Raw genomic sequence first — 17,546 nt, 5'->3', positions numbered from 1 at the left:
GAACAGCCCAACTCATACCTGGACCACAACCTTAACACCACAATGGGACAGACAACACAGGAACCACCAACACAACAGACCAAACCCCCTCTTAACAGCCCTCTTGTCAGCCCCCCCCCATCCATTGAGGTCAGACAAAAGCTAGAGATTATGCTGCTCATTGACTCTAAGTGGCACAAGTGGTTATCTCCACCCTGCTACCATGAAAATACTTTCACCCTGCCACTATACAGCTGGGTGAATGTATTTTGAGAAACTGTGCCTCAAAACCTAATGTCTACCTGGCCCACCACTCCACCCTGGACTTGAACAGCCTTTACGACCAGGTCCACATCTACAAGGCAGCAATCCCAACTTTTTACAGGACACTGAAGGAAGTCACCCTCAACAGTAACCCCAGCACCTCACACAGGAGCAACAGAGCAACGGACACCACGCCCAGACCAGTGAGACATCCTCCCAAACCTGCAAGACTCCCTCCTGAAGGATCTGCACCGAGAGAACTCACACCAAGAGGACCTACACCCAGACCACAGCATTGCCAGCTACACCCTATATAGGCACCCCCACATCAGACCAATGCCCCTTCTGCCCACCCCATGCCCCCTGTCCCTGTGGCAAGGACCTCAACATGACAGCAGTACATATGCCCATGCCGTGAGCAGAGAAACAGGCCCAACCCACACTATTACACCCACCCAAGCTCCATCTTGCGACCTAAGCGGTATGAATCAGGTGTAATATGGCGCCGGAGCAGAAGGCAGACGTTTTACGTGCCCCCAACTGATTGTGTTCTTTTGTTTGTTTATCTGCGTTGTTTGTAACTTATTTTTGTACACATTTTGTACATAATATTGCCGCTACCGTCTCTTTTGACTGAAAATAACTTATAGACATCAGGACTGTGATTACTCACCACGGACTAGCAGAATCTTTTTCTTCTTTCACGACTCTGATGAGCCCGGGGCGGAGTATATACGGCTCCCTCGGGAACAGGCCCTGACCCCCATGACCTGCGTGAAGAGGAGGCAGAGCAAGAGAGCCCGGAGAGCAGGCTGCCTTCTGAAAATTCAAATGCGATCGAATAAACCACCGTTTCCCGCAATTCTCCTAGCAATGGACAATAAAATTGCCGAGGTACGGGAAAGATTAAACTACCAACGGGACATTAAAAACTGTAACATCTTATGCTTCACAGAGTGGTGGCTGAACAACGACAATATCAACATACAGCTGGCTGGTTATACAATGTACCGGTAGGATTGAACAGCAGCGTCTGGTAAGACAAGGGGCAGCGGACTATGTATTTCTGTAAATAACAGCTGGAGCACGATATCTAAGGAAGTCTCAAGCTATTGCTCGCCTGAGGTTGAGTATCTCATGATAAGCTGTAGACCACACTACCTACCGAGAGAGTTCTCATCTGTATTCTTTGTAGCTGTTTACATACCACCTCAGTCAGAAGTTGGCACTAAGATAGCATTGAATGAGCTGTATTCCGCCATAAGCAAACAAGAAAACGCTCACCCAGAGGCGGCGCTCCTAGTAGCTGGGGACTTTAATGCAGGGTAACTTAAATCAGATTTACCAAATTTCTATTGGCATATTAAATGTGCAACCAGAGGGAAAAGACCTCTGGACCACCTATACTCCACACGGAGACGCATACAAAACTCTCCCTCACCCTCCATTTGGCAAATCTGACCATAATTCCATCCTCCTGATTCCTGCTTACAAGCTAAAATAAAAGCAGGAAGCACCAGTGACTAGATCAGTAAAAAAGTGATCAGATGAAGCAGATGCTAAGCTACAGGGCTGTTTTGATAGCAAAGACTGGAATATGTTCCGGGAATTCCTCCGATGGCATTGAGGAGTACACCACATCAGTCTTTGGCTTCATCAATAAGTGCATCGATGATGTCATCCACACAGTGACCGTACGTACATACCCCAACCAGAAGACATGGATTACAGGCAACATCCGCACTGAGATAAAGCCTTGAGCTGCCGCATTCAAGCAGCAGGACTCTAACCCAGAAGCTTAAAACAAATCCCTCTATGCCCTCCGACGAACCATCAAACAGGCAAAGTGTCAGTACAGGACTAAGATCGAGTCGTACTACACCGGCTCTGATGCTCGTCGGATGTTTCAGGGCTTGCAAACCATTACAGAATACAAAGGGAAACACATCCGCGAGCTACCCAGTGACACAAGGCTACCAGACGAGCTAAACTACTTCTATGCTCGCTTCGAGGGCAAATGACACTGAAACATGCATGAGAGCACCAGCTGTACCAGAGGACTGTATGATCATGCTCTCCGCAGCCGATGTGAGTAAGACCTTTACACAGGTCAACATTCACAAGGCCGCAGAGCCAGACGGATTACCAGGACATGTACTGCGAGCATGCGCAGACCAACTAGCAAGTGTCCTCACTGACATTTTCAACCTCTCCCTGTCTGAGTCTGTAATACCAACATGTTTAAATAGTGCCTGTGCCCAAGAACACTAATGTAACCTGCCTAAGTGACTACCGACCCGTACCACTCACATCTGTAGCCATGAAGTGTTTTGAAAGTCTGGTCATGGCTCACATAAACACCATCATCCCAGAAACACTAGACCCACTCTAATTTGCATACCGCCCCAACAGATCCACAGATGATGCAATCTCTATTGCACTCCACACTGCCCCTCTCCCACCTGGACAAGAGGAACACCTATGTGAGAATGCTGTTCCTTGACTACAGCTCAGGGTTCAACACCCTAGTGCCCTCAAAGCTCGTCAATAAGCTAAGGACCCTGGGACTAAACACCTCCCTCTGCAACTTGATCCTGGATTTCCTGACGGGCCACCTCCAGTTGGTAAGGGTAGGTAACAACACATCTGCCACGCTGATCCTCAACACAGGGGCCCCTCAAGGGTGCGTGCTCAGCCCCCTCCTACTCCCTGTTCACACATGAGTGCACGGCCAGGCACGACTCCAACACCATCATTACATTTGCCGATGACACAACAGTGTCAGTACAACAGTAGGTACAACAGTAGGCCTGATCACCAACAACAACCTGACAGCCTATAGGGAGGAGGGCAGAGACCTGGCCGTGTGGTGCCAGGACAACAACCTCTCCCTCAACGTGATCAAGACAAAGGAGATGATTGTGGACTACAGGAAAAAGAGGACCGAGCATGCCTCCATTCTCATCGATGGGGCTGCAGTGCAGCAGGTTGAGACCTTCAATTTCCTTGGTGTCCACATCACCAACAAACTAACATGGTCCAAGCACACCAAAGATAGTCGTGAAGCTGGCACGACAAAACCTATTCCCCCTCAGGAGACCATCGAGAGCATCCTGACTGGTTGCATCAATGCCTGGTATGGCAACTGCTCTGCCTCCGACCGCAAAGCACTACAGAGGGTAGTGCGAATGGCCCAGTACATCACTGGGGCCAAGCTTCTTGCCATCCAGGACCTCTATACCAGGCGGTGTCAGAGGAAGGCCCTAAAAATTGTCAAAGAATCCAGCCACCCTAGTCATAGACTGTTCTCTCTGCTACCGCACTGTAAGCGGTTCAGGAGCACCAAGTCTAGGTCCAAGTGACTTCAAAAACAGCTTCTACCCCCAAGACATAAGACTCTTGAACATCTAGTCAAATGGCTACCCAGACTTTTTGCATTGCCCCCCCCTCTTCCCCTGTCCACATCACTGCCACTCTCTGTTGTCATCTATGCATAGTCACTTTAACTTCTTATGGCTGAAGGGGCAGTATTGAGTAGCTTGGATGAACGGTGCACAGAGGTGCCCAGAGTAAACGGCCTGCTCCTATGTCAAAGTTGCTAATATATGCATATTATTATTAGTATTGGATAGAAAACACTCTGAAGTTTCTAAAACTGTTTGAATTATGTCTGTGAGTATAACAGAACTCATATGGCAGGCAAAAACCTGATAAGTTCCACTTTCTGTTTGGATTTTTTCTGGGGATGGCAGATTTTCAACCAAGCTCCCAATGAAATTACAGCGATATATGGATGAGTTTTCACTTCCTACGGCTTCCACTAGATGTCAACAGTCAATAGAACTTAGTCTGATGACTCTAATGTGAAGGGGGGCCGAAGGAGACAGGAATGAGTAATCACTGCCATGAGGTGCCCACGCATTGAACTGGCGCGTTCACGTGAGAGGGAGCTCCGTTCCATCGGTCAACTGAAGTCAATGTAATTCTCCGGTTGGAACGTTATTCAAGATGTATGTTAATAACTCTACCTACATGTACATACTACCTCAACTAACCAGGTGCCCCCGCACATTGACTCTGCACCGGCACCCCCCTGTATATATTGTTATTTTTTACTGCTGCTCTTTAATTACTTGTTAGTTTTATTTCTTATTCTTATCTGTATTTCTTTAAACTGCATTGTTGGTTAGGGGCTCGTAAGTAAACATTTCACTGTAAGGTCCAGACCAGTTGTATTCAGCGCATGTGACTAATACAATTTGATTGGATTTGATTTGATTTGAATCAGATGCTCAACATGGTCTGCTCACACCTACTGTGATGGTCCGGGCCTAAACCACACAAAAAACAACACTAGACGATATGGATCACAGAGCTTTTACTATCTCATCCTGGAATTTACAAGGTCTGAGGTCATCTGGAAATACAGACATTGTCATCGTACAATAAACATGGTATATAAGGAGATGGACCAACTGGTTGCCCTCTTGGTTACAGAGAGCTGGTAGTCCTATCCACCAAACTACCAGGTGTGATACAGGGAAGAGACTCAGGGGGTATGCTAATTTGGAATAGAGCACTCTAACCCACTCTATTAAATTATTCAAAACAGGAACATTTTACATCTGACTAGAAATGAATAAGGAAATTATCTCAACAGAGAAAAATGTCCTCATTTGTGTTACCTATATCCACCCAATAGAATCCCCATACTTTAACGATGACATATTCTCCATCGTAGAAGGGGATAAAAACAATTTCCAGGCCCAGGGACATGTAGCATTCTGTGGCGACCTAAATGCCAGAACTGGACAAGAACCTGACACCCTCAGCACACAGGGGGACAAACACCTACCTGGAGGTGACAGCATTCCCACCCCCATATGCCCCCCTAGACACAACTACTACAACATAACCCACAAAAACGGGTCACAATTCCTGCAGCTCTGTCGCACGCTGGGTATGTACAAGGTCAATGGTAGGCTTCAAGGTGACTCCTATGGAAGGTACACCTACAGCTCATCTCTTGGCAGTAGTACTATAGATTTCTTTCTCACTGACCTCAACCCAGAGACTCTTAGAGCGTTCAGTCCACTGACACCCCTATCAGATCACCGCAAAATCACACTATACTTGAACAGAGCTATGCTCAGTCATGAGGCATCAAAGTCAAAGGAACTGAATAATATTAAGAAATGCCATAGATGGAAGGAAAGCAGTTTGAAAATCTACCAAAAAACATTTAGGCAATAACAAATTCAATCCCTTCTAGACAATTTCTTGGACAAATTGTTTCACTGCAATAGCAAAGGTGTACATTTGGCAGTAGAAAACCTAGACATTACATTTGATCTCTCAGCTTCCCTATCAAATCAAAAAATGTCAAGCATGCAACCTAAGAAAATTAAGAACAATTACAAATGGTTTGATGAAGAATTAAAAAACGAATGAAAGAAACCTGTCCAACCAAAAATATTGAGACCTATAAAAACTAAGGCTGTGCCTTCACTATGGTGACTCACTAAAACACTATAAAAATACACTATAAAAATACACTACGGAAAAAGAAGGAACAGCACGTCCTAAATCTGCTCAATCTAATTGAAGAATCCATAGAATCTAACTACTTCTGGGAAAATTGGAAAACTCTAAACAAACAACAACACGAAGAGTTATCTATCTGAAACCGAGACGTACGGATAAACCACAAGTCCAATCTTTTTGGCTCTATAACAAAGAACAAACAGCAAAAACATATACATGATCAAGTAAAAATCTTAAAATCAACTTTTAAAGACTACCAGAACCTACCTATCTACAGGAAAAAATACAACCCCTCCAACACAAAACTGCCTGTGGGGTTGATGGTATCCTAAATGAAATTATAAAATATACAGACCACAAATTCCAATTGGCTATAATTAAACTCTTTAACATCATGCTTAGCTCTGGCATTTTCCCCAATATTTGGAACCAAGGACTGATCACCCCAATCCACAAAAGTGGAGACAAATTTGACCCCAATAACTACCGTGGGATATGTGTCAACAGCAACCTTGGGAAAATCCTCTGCATTATCATTGAAAGCAGACTCGTAAATTTCGTCAGCAGAAACAATTTAACTTTAAATTTAATGGACAGAGCAAATGTCAAACTAGCTTTCTAACAAGTTCCTGTACGACAGACCACACATTCACTCTGCAAACCCTAATTGACAAACAAACAAAACAAAACAAAGGCATGCTTTGTTGATTTCAAAAAAGCTTTTGACTCAATTTGGTTTGAGGGCCTGCTATAGAAATTGATGGAAATTGGTGTTGGGGTAAAAACACACAACATTATTAATTCCATGTACACAAACCACAAGTGTTTGGTTAAAATTGGTAAAAAACACACACGTATTTCCACAGGGCCGTGGGGTGAGACATGGATGCAGTTTAGGCCCCACGCTCGTCAACATGTAAATATCAACAAATTGCCGAGGGCACTAGAACAGTATGCAGCACCCGGCCTCACTACTAGAACCTGAAGTAAAATGTATCCTGTTTGCTGATGATCTGGTGCTTCTGTCACCAACCAAGGAGAAGACCAAAATAATGGTGTTCCACAAAAAGGACCTTCTATGCCATCAAAAGGAACAAAAAATGGGACATACCATTTAGGATCTGGCTTAAAAATACTTGAATCAGTTATAGAACCCATTGCCCATTATGGTTGTGAGGTCTGGGGTACGCTCACCAACCAGAAATTCACAAAATGGGAAAAACTCCACATTGAGACTCTCTGATGCGGTATTCTGAAAAAGTATCCTCAGTGTACAACGTAAAACACCAAATAAAGCATGCATAGCAGAATTAGGCCGATAACCGCTAATGATAAAAATCCAGAAAAGAGACGTTAAATTCTATCATGTAAAAGGAAGCGATTCCCAAACCTTCCATAACAAAGCTGGTCCTGGGGTTCTGTTCACAAACACAAAAAGACCCCACAGAGCCCCAGGACAGCAACACAATTAGAGAGAGACTAACATGAGGGAGGGAGGGAGAGACTAACAGGAGGAAGGAGGGAATAGAGAGGGACTAACAGGAAGGAGGGAGAGAGAGAGAGAGAGAAAGAGGGAGAGAGACTAAAAGGAGGGAGTGGGAGAGGGGGGAGAGAGACTAACAGGAAGGAGAGGGAGAGAGACTAACAGGAAGGAGGGGGAGAGGGAGAGAGAGAGACTAATTGGAAGGAGGGGGAGAGAGACTAACGGGATGGGGAGAGGGAGGGAGAGACCAAGAGCGTGAGGAAATGTGTTGCTATAGTAACCTATGTCACGGTGGTCGTCATGGTGATGCTGCTCCTGCGTTTTGAGACACATTTGGTGCGTGTGTATGTGTGACGTGTAGAGGGAACAAGTGTTTATCCATCTCTCTCCAGACAGGAGAGGATGAAATCCCCCATCACCGTGCCAACTGAGGGAGAGAGGGACAGAGAGAGAGAGAGAGAGAGAGAGAGAGAGAGAGAGAGAGAGAGAGAGAGAGAGAGAGAGAGAGAGAGAGAGAGAGAGAGAGAGAGAGAGAGAGAGAGAGAGAGAGAGAGAGAGAGAGAGAGAGAGAGAGAGAGAGAGATAAACTGCAACCCCATAAGGCACTTCATGGTGCGGTGCTTGTGTCAGATTCATCAGTTCCTCTTGGGAGAATCGACTGTGGAGAGAGACACACACCCAGTCAGGCTGTGAGACACACAAACACACACAGGTAGGTAAGCTCAACTCTTCTGTGTCCATATGTCTGTCTGTCTGTCCTTCTGTCAGTTTGGAGCTTCATACCTCTGTCTGTCTCTCTGTCCATCTGTCTGTCAAGAGTTTTCACTGCTCCATACCTTTTCTGTCTGTCTGTTTAGAGTATTCACAGCTCCATACCTCTGTCTGATTCAGTCTATCTCCAGGGAGATAGGAATATTTATATTTCAGTTGTCTGTTACTTACAAATACCAAAACAGAAGAATAGCATGAAGATGTGATGTTTTGTGATTGTTACAACTTCTCTAGCTGCCTGTTGCTGCTACTGCACGTCTCCTTCTCTGGCTGCCTGTTTTCTGCTACTGCGCGCCTCCTTCTCTGGCTGCCTGTTGCTGCTACTGCACGCCTCCTTCTCTGGCTGCCTGTTTCTGCTACTGCACGCCTCCTTCTCGGGCTGCCTGTTGCTGCTACTGCACGCCTCCTGCTCTGGCTGCCTGTTCGCTGCTACTGCAAGCCTTCTTCCCTGGCTGCCTGTTTGCTGCTACTGCACGCCCCCTGCTCTGGCTGCCTGTTTCTGCTACTGCACGCCTCCTGCTCTGGCTGCCTGTTTGCTGCTACTGCACGCCTCCTTCTCTGGCTGCCTGTTGCTGCTACTGCACGCCTCCTGCTCTGGCTGCCTGTTGCTGCTACTGCACGCCTCCTGCTCTGGCTGCCTGTTTTCTGCTACTGCACGCCTCCTTCTCTGGCTGCCTGTTGCTGCTACTGCACGTCTCTTTCTCTGGCTGCCTGTTTCTGCTACTGCACGCCTCCTTCTCTGGCTGCCTGTTTCTGCTACTGCACGCCTCCTGCTCTGGCTGCCTGTTGCTGCTACTGCACGCCTCCTTCTCGGGCTGCCTGTTGCTGCTACTGCACGCCTCCTGCTCTGGCTGCCTGTTCGCTGCTACTGCAAGCCTTCTTCCCTGGCTGCCTGTTTGCTGCTACTGCATGCCTTCTTCCCTGGCTGCCTGTTTGCTGCTACTGCACGCCTCCTGCTCTGGCTGCCTGTTTCTGCTACTGCACGCCCCCTGCTCTGGCTGCCTGTTTCTGCTACTGCACGCCTCCTGCTCTGGCTGCCTGTTTGCTGCTACTGCACGCCTCCTGCTCTATACATGACATCAACTGGTAGATAATTAACATTTGCAAAACCAAGGTTCAATCTTTGACTAAATTAACCTTGTTGGAAGTTGGAACTCTTAGTGATCTTGGTCCTGAGGCTCAAGGCTTCATCATGTGACTGTCTGTGTTTTTTTTTTTTTACTTTAGTAGTCTACTAGTCACTCTCCTATGTCGTAATGTTTCTCTTAGCCTCTAGGACGGATGGTTCAGTTGAATGTTTGAAATGTGCAGTTGCTTGTTTGACATTCGGTGTGACATGTCGTCTAGTGGTTAAGAGCGTTTGGCTTGTAAACAAAATAATGCTTGTTTGAACCCCTTAGCTGACTAGGTGAAAAATCTGTCCATGTGCTCTGGAGCAAGGCACTTAACCCTAATTGCTCCTTTAAGTCGCTCTGGATAATAGCGTCTGCTTAATGACAAAAAATGTCATGTGTAAATTTGCCACTGGGCTTGTTCGCATGCAGTCAAATTAGATATCAAGACAAGCATTTTAGATCACACTGTATCTATTTAAATATGTATAAGCTACATATTCTATTTGTCCCCCTTGCGCTTTAACACAACATTTTCTGACACATCTTTCGAAAAATATATTTGAAATGCGTCAAAGCAACTATCTTTCTTGATTATAACTTGAAATATTATAGAGAAAGCCTTTTGTTTGTGTTTGGGAGAAAATAGAAAAACAAGTAACCTCTGTTGATGTGGTTGTTGTCAGTTGGTTGATGCTTAAAAATCCATGACCCCTCCTGTACTGGTCACTTTGTGGTTGACCCCTTTCTGAGGCCATTATCTCTTCACCAATCTGTAGCTGTGAATGGTTGTGACATATAAACAGAAAATTACAACAAATGAAACCTAATTTTTGAGACTGAGCAGTTTCTGCTGAATATGCATGTACACAGTGCATGTAATTGAAAGCCATGAAGGAAGAAACACAAAACACTTATCTAGCTACACTTAGATAAACATAGCTTTGAAACACAACACAATTTACACCAATGTTCCCTATTGATGCCTATCTGTCAAAACAGACGCTTTTTCCCTCTCATCTCTCCAGTCTCTCCCTTTTCTCCCGTCTCTCTCTTTTCTCCAGTCTCTCCCTTCGCCCCTCCGCTCTCTATCCTGTCTGTCTCCATCTCCCCTCTGTGTCTCTGCCTTTGCTGTTTCATAGAGATGTCCAGAGACCTATTTAAAAGGACTGACAGTGCTGGAATTATCTCTGTCTCTCCGCACTAATAATAATTCGGTGCTGCTGCTCTGGAGTCTCAAAGCTCATGAGAAGAGAGTATGGTCAGGGTGAATTTGTGATGGAGGTAATTGTACTTTGTTGTGTTTGCCCGGTGCTAAGTTGTAGGTAGGTACAGTGAACAATGTTTTAAATGGATTAATAAATTTGGAACGCTGAGGTAAATGTCAATTGGGTTGGGATGCTCGGAATTAGTTCAGGGAGGCAATCAGTATAATTCTCAAGCAGGTCTGATTATATACTGTAGAGACTTGTGTCTATATTCTGGTGGTGAGTAGGTCTCTATTCTGGTGATGTGTAGGTCTATATTCTGCTGGTGTGCAGGTCTATATTCTGCTGGTGTGCAGGTCTATATCCTGCTGGTGTGTAGGTCTATATTCTGGTGGTGTGTAGGTCTATATCCTGCTGGTGTGCAGGTCTATATTCTGGTGGTGTGTAGGTCTATATTCTGCTGGTGTGCAGGTCTCTATTCTGCTGGTGTGCAGGTCTATATTCTGCTGGTGTGTAGGTCTATATTCTGGTGGTGTGTAGGTCTATATTCTGCTGGTGTGCAGGTATATATCCTGCTGGTGTGCAGGTCTATATTCTGCTGGTGTTTAGGTCTATATCCTGCTGGTGTGCAGGTCTATATTATGCTGGTGTGTAGGTCTATATTCTGCTGGTGTGCAGGTCTATATCCTGCTGGTGTGCAGGTCTATATTCTGCTGGTGTGCAGGTCTATATTCTGCTGGTGTGTAGGTCTATATTCTGCTGGTGTGTAGGTCTATATTCTGCTGGTGTGTAGGTCTATATTCTGCTGGTGTGCAGGTCTATATTCTGGTGGTGTGTAGGTCTATATTCTGGTGGTGTGCAGGTCTATATCCTGCTGGTGTGTAGGTCTATATTCTGGTGGTGTGTAGGTCTATATTCTGGTGGTGTGTAGGTCTATATTCTGGTGGTGTGTAGGTCTATATTCTGGTGGTGGTGGTGGGTACTGTAGATCTATATTCTGGTGGTGGTGGTTACTGTAGGTCTATATTCTGCTGGTGTGTAGGTCTATATTCTTGTGGTGGTGGTGGTGGTCGGTACTGTAGATCTATATTCTGGTGGTGGTGGGTACTGTAGTTCTATATTCTGGTGGTGGTGGTGGTGGTGGGTACTGTAGTTCTATGTTCTGGTGGTGGTGGGTACTGTAGTTCTATGTTCTGGTGGTGGTGGGTACTGTAGGTCTATATTCTGGTGGTGGTGGACGGCACTGTAGGTCTATATTCTGGTGGTGGTGGACGGTACTGTAGGTCTATATTCTGGTGGTGGTGGTGGGTACTGTAGTTCTATGTTCTGGTGGTGGTGGGTACTGTAGGTCTATATTCTGGTGGTGGTGGTGGGTACTGTAGGTCTATATTCTGGTGGTGGTGGAGGGTACTGTAGTTCTATGTTCTGGTGGTGATGGGTACTGTAGGTCTATATTCTGGTGGTGGTGGGTACTGTAGGTCTATATTCTGGTGGTGGTGGGTACTGTAGGTCTATATTCTGGTGGTGGTGGTGGTGGAGTACTGTAGGTCTATATTCTGGTGGTGGTGGGTACTGTAGGTCTATATTCTGGTGGTGGTGGGAACTGTAGGTCTATATTCTGGTGGTGGTGGTGGAGAACTGTAGGTCTATATTCTGGTGGTGGTGGTGGGTACTGTAGCTCTATATTCTGGTGGTGGAGTACTGTAGGTCTATATTCTGGTGGTGGTGGGTACTGTAGGTCTATATTCTGGTGGTGGTGGTGGAGTACTGTAGGTCTATATTCTGGTGGGTGTGGTGGGTACTGTAGCTCTATATTCTGGTGGTGGTGGTGGTGGGTACTGTAGGTCTATATTCGGGTGGTGGTGGTGGTGGAGTACTGTACGTCTATATTCTGGTGGTGGTGGTGGTGGAGTACTGTAGGTCTATATTCTGGTGGTGGTGGTGGTGGTGGGTACTGTAGATCTATATTCTAGTGGTGGTGGTGGGTACAGTAGGTCTATATTCTGGTGGTGGGTACTTTAGGTCTATATTCTGGTGGTGGGGGTGGGTACTGTAGGTCTATATTCTGGTGTTGGGTACTGTAGGTCTATATTCTGATGGAGGATGGTACTGTAGGTCTATATTCTGGTGGTGGTGGTGGTGGGTACTGTAGGTCTATATTCTGGTGGTGGTGGTGGGTACTGTAGGTCTATAATCTGGTGGTGGTGGTGGTGGTGGGTACTGTAGGTCTATATTCTGGTGGTGGTGGTGGGTACTGTAGATCTATATTCTGGTGGTGGTGGTGGGTACTGTAGATCTATATTCTGGTGGTGGTGGTGGTGGGTACTGTAGGTCTATAATCTGGTGGTGGTGGTGGGTACTGTAGTTCTATATTCTGGTGGTGGTGGTGGGTACTGTAGATCTATATTCTGGTGGTGGTGGTTGGTACTGTAGATCTAAATTCTGGTGGTGGTGGTGGTGGGTACTGTAGATCTATATTCTGGTGGTGGTGGTGGGTACTGTAGGTCTATAATCTGGTGGTGGTGGTGGGTACTGTAGGTCTATATTCTGGTGGTGGTGGTGGGTACTGTAGGACTATATTCTGGTTGTGGTGGTGGGTACTGTAGGTCTATAATCTGGTGGTGGTGGTGGTGGGTACTGTAGGTCTATAATCTGGTGGTGGTGGTGGGTATTGTAGGTCTATATTCTGGTGGTGGTGGTGGGTACTGTAGGTCTATATTCTGGTGGTGGTGGTGGGTACTGTAGGTCTATAATCTGGTGGTGGTGGTGGGTACTGTAGGTCTATATTCTGGTGGTCGTGGTGGGTACTGTAGGTCTATATTCTGGTGGTGGTGGTGGATACTGTAGGTCTATATTCTGGTGGTGGTGGTGGATACTGTAGGTCTATATTCTGGTGGTGGTGGTGGGTACTGTAGGTCTATATTCTGGTGGTGGTGGGTACTGTAGGTCTATATTCTGGTGGTGGTGGTGGATACTGTAGGTCTATATTCTGGTGGTGGTGGTGGGTACTGTAGGTCTATAATCTGGTGGTGGTGGTGGGTACTGTAGGTCTATGGTCTGGTGGTGATGGGTACTGTAGTTCTATATTCTGGTGGTGGTGGTGGGTACTGTAGATCTATATTCTGGTGGTGGTGGTGGGTACTGTAGATCTATATTTTGGTGGTGGTGGTGGGTAATGAGTGTCTATATTCTGGTTGTGGTGGTTGGTACTGTAGATCTAAATTCTGGTGGTGGTGGTGGTGGTGGGTACTGTAGTTATATATTCTGGTGGTGGTGGTGGGTACTGTAGATCTATATTCTGGTGGTGGTGGTGGGTACTGTAGATCTATATTCTGGTGGTGGTGGTGGGTAATGAGTGTCTATATTCTGGTTGTGGTGGTTGGTACTGTAGATCTAAATTCTGGTGGTGGTGGTGGGTACTGAAGGTCTATATTCTGGTGGTGGTGGTGGGTACTGAAGGTCTATATTCTGGTGGTGGTGGTGGGTACTGTAGGTCTATATTCTGGTGGTGGTGGTGGGTACTGTAGGTCTATAATCTGGTGGTGGTGGTGGGTACTGTAGGTCTATATTCTGGTGGTGGTGGTGGGTACTGTAGGACTATATTCTGGTTGTGGTGGTGGGTACTGTAGATCTATATTCTGGTGGTGATGGTGGGTACTGTAGATCTATATTCTGGTGGTGTTGCTGTGCGTTTTGCTGCCAACTTTACTTTACTTTGCTAGCTGACAACTTTACGTTTTTTTGTTTTGTTTTTAATTACCGTTTATATTTTTAGTTTTTCCTTCGCAACTTTCTTCCCTCATTCAACTTTTTCACTCCGGACGCTTTATCTGGACATGGTTCGTCAACACCTTCAACAGCCGAAGCTAAGTACTAACATTAACATGATGTCTTTTAATTGCAGTCGCTGTACTCATAATATACAGGAGAACGATCGCCTTACGGCGAGAATAGCTGTGCTACAAGCCCAGCTTCAGACGCAATCATTAGGCAAGGGTAATTTCAGTGTAGGAAAGGAAGAAACAGCGTCTGTGCCACCAGTAAGTACAGATAGTAACGTTAGTATAAATCCCCCCGCACAGTCCCCGCAGCCGGACAACTTTCTCATGGCTTCTGGAGGGAAATGCTGTTGGAATGCTCAACCGGTGTCGCTCATTCAGCCGACAGAAACTTTCAACCGGTTCTCCCCATTATGTAGCGAGTCGGAGTCTGAGTCTGAGTTTTCTCTTGTCTCTACTCCTCCCGTTACGGGGTCTGAGACGCCGAAGGCTCCCACCATTAGCTCTGACAAATTGAAAACCCTAGTCATTGGCGACTCCATTACCCGCAGTATTAGACTTAAAGCGAATCACCCAGCGATCATACACTGTTTACCAGGGGGCAGAGCTACCGACGTTAAGGCTAATCTAAAGATGGTGCTGGCTAAAGCTAAATCTGGCAAGTGTAGAGAGTATAGAGATATTGTTATCCACGTCGGCACCAACGATGTTAGGATGAAACAGTCAGAGGTCACCAAGTGCAACATAGCTTCAGCGTGTAAATCAGCTAGAAAGATGTGTCGGCATCGAGTAATTGTCTCTGGCCCCCTCCCAGTTAGGGGGAGTGACGAGCTCTACAGCAGAGTCTCAGCACTCAATCGCTGGTTGAAAACTGTTTTCTGCCCCTCCCAAAAGATAGAATTTGTAGATAATTGGCCCTCTTTCTGGGACTCACCCACAAACAGGACCAAGCCTGACCTGCTGAGGAGTGACGGACTCCATCCTAGCTGGAGGGGTGCTCTCATCTTATCTACCAACATAGATAGGGCTCTAACTCCTCTAGCCCCACAATGAAATAGGGTGCAGGCCAGGCAGCAGGCTGTTAGCCAACCTGCCAGCTTAGTGGAGTCTGCCAATAGCACAGTCAGTGTAGTCAGCTCAGCCATACCCATTGAGACTGTGTCTGTGCCTCGACCTAGGTTGGGCAAAACTAAACATGGCGGTGTTCGCCTTAGCAATCTTATTAGGATAAAGACCTCCTCCATTCCTGCCATTATTGAAAGAGATCGTGATACCTCACATCTCAAAATAGGGTTACTTAATGTTAGATCCCTCACTTCAAAGGCAGTCATAGTCAATGAACTAATCACTGATCATAATCTTGATGTGATTGGCCTGACTGAAACATGGCTTAAGCCTGATGAATTTACTGTGTTAAATGAGGCCTCACCTCCTGGTTACACTAGTGATCATATCCCCCGTGCATCCCGCAAAGGCGGAGGTGTTGCTAACATTTACGATAGCAAATTTCAATTTACAAAAAAAAAAATGGCGTTTTCGTCTTTTGAGCTTCTAGTCATGAAATCTATGCAGCCTACTCAATCACTTTTTATAGCTACTGTTTACAGGCCTCCTGGGCCATATACAGCGTTCCTCTCTGAGTTTCCTGAATTCCTATCAGACCTTGTAGTCATAGCAGATCATATTCTAATTTTTGGTGATTTTAATATTCACATGGAGAAGTCCACAGACCCACTCCAAAAGTCTTTCGGAGCCATCATCGACTCAGTGGGTTTTGTCCAACATGTCTCTGGACCTACTCACTGCCACAGTCATACTCTGGACCTAGTTTTGTCCCATGGAATAAATGTTGTAGATCTTAATGTTTTTCCACATAATCCTGGACTATCGGACCACCATTTTATTACGTTTGCAATCGCAACAAATAATCTGCTCAGACCCCAACCAAGGAGCATCAAAAGTCGTGCTATAAATTCTCAGACAACACAAAAATTCCTTGATGCCCTTCCAGACTCCTTCTGCCTACCCAAGGACATCAGAGGACAAAAATCAGTTAACCACCTAACTGAGGAACTCAATTTAACCTTGCGCAATACCCTAGATGCAGTTGCACCCCTAAAAACGAAAAACATTTGTCATAAGAAACTAGCTCCCTGGTATACAGAAAATACCCGAGCTTTGAAGCAAGCTTCCAGGAAATTGGAACGGAAATGGCGCCACACCAAACTGGAAGTCTTCCGACTAGCTTGGAAAGACAGTACCGTGCAGTACCGAAGAGCCCTCACTGCTGCTCGATCATCCTACTTTTCCAACTTAATCGAGGAAAATAAGAACAATCCAAAATTTCTTTTTGATACTGTTGCGAAACTAACTAAAAAGCAGCATTCCCCAAGAGAGGATGGCTTTCACTTCAGCAGTAATAAATTCATGAACTTCTTTGAGGAAAAGATCATGACCATTAGAAAGCAAATTACGGACTCCTCTTTGAATCTGCGTATTCCTCCAGGGCTTAGCTGTCCTGGATCTGCACAGCTCTGCGAGGGCCTGGGATCGGGAGAGACACTTAAGTGTTTTAGTACTATATCTCTTGACACAATGATGAAAATAATCATGGCCTCTAAACCTTCAAGCTGCATACTGGATCCTATTCCTACTAAACTGCTGAAGGAGCTGCTTCCTGTGCTTGGCCCTCCTATGTTGAACATAATAAACAGCTCTCTATCCACCGGATGTGTACCAAACTCACTAAAAGTGGCAGTGATAAAGCCTCTCTTGAAAAAGCCAAACCTTGACCCGGAAAATATAAAAAACTATCGGCCTATATCGAATCTTCCATTCCTCTCAAACATTTTAGAAAAAGCTGTTGCGCAGCAACTCACTGCCTTTCTGAAGACAAACAATGTATACGAAATGCTTCAGTCTGGTTTTAGACCCCATCATAGCACTGAGACTGCACTTGTGAAGGTGGTAAATGACCTTTTAATGGCGTCAGACCGAGGCTCTGCATCTGTCCTCGTGCTACTAGACCTTAGTGCTGCCTTTGACACCATCGATCACCATATTCTTTTGGAGAGACTGGAAACCCAAATTGGTCTACACGGACAAGTTCTGGCCTGGTTTAGATCTTACCTGTCGGAAAGATATCAGTTTGTCTCTGTGAATGGTCTGTCCTCTGACAAATCAACTGTACATTTCGGTGTTCCTCAAGGTTCCGTTTTAGGACCACTATTGTTTTCACAATATATTTTACCTCTTGGGGATGTTATTCGAAAACATAATGTTAACTTTCACTGCTATGCGGATGACACACAGCTGTACATTTCAATGAAACATGGTGAAGCCCCAAAATTGCCCTCGCTAGAAGCCTGTGTTTCAGACATAAGGAAGTGGATGGCTGACAACTTTC

The 17,546-nt window shown here is 45.7% G+C and overlaps 1 protein-coding gene across 1 annotated transcript in view; it reads left to right on the top strand.

Moving 5' to 3' along the window:
* Window positions 1–7,714: 7,714 nt before the first annotated feature.
* The window catches only part of LOC139548376 (muscleblind-like protein 1), a 217,206-nt gene continuing 207,374 nt past the window's right edge, over window positions 7,715–17,546 (top strand). The window contains exon 1 of the mRNA XM_071358017.1: window positions 7,715–7,982. The gene's annotated coding sequence lies outside the window, so the exon portion shown is untranslated. The remainder of the gene's footprint in view (window positions 7,983–17,546) is intronic.

This window comes from Salvelinus alpinus, chromosome 21 (genome assembly GCF_045679555.1).
Source record: "Salvelinus alpinus chromosome 21, SLU_Salpinus.1, whole genome shotgun sequence".
Lineage (NCBI taxonomy): Eukaryota > Metazoa > Chordata > Actinopteri > Salmoniformes > Salmonidae > Salvelinus > Salvelinus alpinus.
This window is presented reverse-complemented; position numbering and strand designations above follow the sequence as displayed.